Source organism: Ooceraea biroi, chromosome 4, assembly GCF_003672135.1.
Source record: "Ooceraea biroi isolate clonal line C1 chromosome 4, Obir_v5.4, whole genome shotgun sequence".
Classification (NCBI taxonomy): Eukaryota; Metazoa; Arthropoda; class Insecta; order Hymenoptera; family Formicidae; genus Ooceraea; species Ooceraea biroi.
Window position 1 is genome coordinate 5093362 of NC_039509.1, and position 3047 is coordinate 5096408.

The following is a 3047-nucleotide window of genomic DNA, read 5'->3' on the forward strand; positions in this document are numbered from 1 at the left end:
GTGTCGCTTTGATTATCCCGTCAATTCCTCATTTCCCAAGTTAACAAATTATAATTATGTCCTGTATTTCAAAAAGATTAATTCCGAATATTCGTTGGAACAGAATTTTACGTTTATTATTTTTATTCTGTTCAACTTGGGCATAATATTTATTTATCATCTTGTTCCATCGCGCTATGTATCTTCATGAACAATCGTGCATCGCGCGATAACGATGTATTATTAATAATATACATTCGTCCCGTTTGTTTAGTTTTTAATAACGAATATATGTTACAATTCGCATTATTAAAAACACTAAAAAAAATAGACGAATATAATGTTAAAACTCAATAATTGTGGACATGATTCTCACCCATCGCGTCGTCTTCTCTCTAGGAGGGTGGATACGATGAGAGAGGATTTATGAGAAAGATCACTTTCGAGGGCAAATGCTCTTACGCGGCATGAAGTAGTTTCCTATAAGCGGACTAGTGTAACAGAGAAGAGGAAGTGGAGGAGGATAATGACATTGGGGCAGAGGAGATAGGAGGAAAGGAACGCGGTAACGCGGCGAATCAGCGTCACGATAAAAACAGATGACGAGATAAGCGAGGATGGAAAGGGGGGTTGCATTGTGCGCGAGTGAATGAATTGGATCGATAGCGATCGGGGCTCAAAAAATTTCTGCCTCATTAATTCGACAACATTCGATACGCGCCCGAAGGCGCTCAATCACAAGCGGGGTAAAGGTAAATGTTACACGAGCGAGTAACATGCTGATATAAAATGAAGAGCACAGATAAAAAACGCGGGAAAGAACTGCATTATCTCTTATACATGCACTTTCGGAGTGCACGCTGTACGACTACGAGGAAGTAATCGTTTAACGGGAAGTATTACGAGGCGACGTAAGGAACGACATAATAAAAGCACGAGTAATGATGAGCAATTCTGTGTCAAATGCGCTTGTAAGCGAGAAGAAATGCGCGTATAAAACGCTCTTCAGAGCAACTCTAGGCGGGATAAAATTTAACTTGAAACTCTACTTGGGAGAAACTAGCCCACGAGAAAGCAGGGATGTTAATTGTACGTGAGAACCCTAAAACTGAACTGACGAAGCTGCCGCGTCGCATCGTAAAGCCGTTCTCTCCGTAAATGGCATGCACATACGATTTGATCCCCAACTCGGACGAAAGCCGGGCATCTCACAAAAGTTGTACGCGATAATAAAAAGACTTTACGTTGTAGAGCAGGCGTTATAAGCCGGAAGTAAGGTAATCCGTGACTACGGCAAAATCCTCCCGCACGGGCTACAGTTCGTGTTCAGAACTCACCGGCAAGAACGCTAACGCTTATTAGAGTTTGCTCGTTAGAACAATCATGGGAAACAGACGGCAGAATTAGCCAGCATACCAGTTGCTAATAGCTATGAATTTCTTGAGGTAATTAACAACGAGAAACTATCACGCGAATGATATTGATGAATGACCGTAACGTTTCCTGACAGACCATAATTTGAACGTCAGTCAAACTGATTTAACGAGTGCTTTTATAATTCTATTTTTCTTCAAGTTCACGTGAGAAAAATAAAGAGTTTTACTCGATACCTTTCATGATATCAAGAAGAGAAAAAGTAGCATCGACAAGGTCTGCGCGGGGCTCTCATCTAAATTAAAAATTTTGCAAATCCTGCTAGATCAAAAGATATTCGATGAGATTTGACGTGTAATAAAAATTGGTAAAGTTCAACGTGATCTGGCGAGATTCGACGAGGTCGATGACTTCATGTAGAAAAGAAGGCAAAAATAAAACGGATGTTTGCTCAGTAATATCATCCGCAATAAAACGCATAAATAAAACAAATTCAAAGCAAAAGAATAAAACTGCAACATAGCATTTGTATATCGAATTCATTACCGACCTGATTGCATTTTAATGTCTCGGTACGCGGATCAACATCTCCAACGTTTCCCGTTCGTCTCTCGAGCGCTCAATAAACTCCATTTAGAAGGCGAGTGTAGAGGTATGCCTTCGTGAAGTAATGCAAAGCATCAAGCGAGCCCGCCACGCGCGTCGAGGCAAAATCCCGATAATGCAAAGCGGAATAAGGCAGTCCGCCGGGTTCGTGAACCGGGATACCGCATTGCTAAGGAGATTGGAAAGTGGAATCTACGTGCGAAGTAGCACTTGTCGTAGCATCCTCCCACCCTGCAATGTCGACGATCTTTTTTCTTTCACTCTACACCCCAAGCGAGATCGCGTCTTACGCGGGGATTCTCGCATTGCGAGAACTAGACTGCCCTCATGCTCGCGCTCATAGATTTTGTTAACTTTGGCTTTCACTGCGCTTAACTTTCTTAGCTGGCTCTCAGTCGCGGAAAATGCTGTAATTATTTTATGGCAGAAGCCGTAATGTTACAACTGAAATGTAATTGCAGAAATGTGAATGTGTGAAATATAAAGTTTTTTTTATAACACTCCACGATCAAATTAATACAAGGTAAAACTGAATTTTTACATGATAGTGTAAACTGCCATTGAGAAACTTGGCGTTATTTATCGTCCTTTGTATATCGAATACATCATCAAAATATATCATTGTCTTTGCTGTTTATATCGTAGTATGTATTACAAATCTTCGCGTGTAATCTCCTGTTTCCTCTGTCCACAGGCAATGAGACAAAGCATCTAACTTCCATTTTGCAGTAGAAATAAATTATCGTTACAGGATCTTGTATCATATTTCAAGCAAATTCGGATATCATATCGGATATTGATTTACATAAATTTTAATAAAATTCACTTTATTATCATATGAAAGTATTTTATATATTCGTTTAATGCCGAAAGTTTAAAAAGTATAGAGGAAATGTGAAATAATATTGAGGAAAATATAGAAGAAATGTGTAAATAATGAAATTTTCGCTAAAAAAACCTTTTTCAACAATTAAGTTATTATTATGGCTTTTCGCTTTCGATATTATCGACACGTATGGAGAATAAGTATTATATTATTATTTATTATTATATCGTTGTACTGTGCTTGGTTAAATCTGTGAACATTG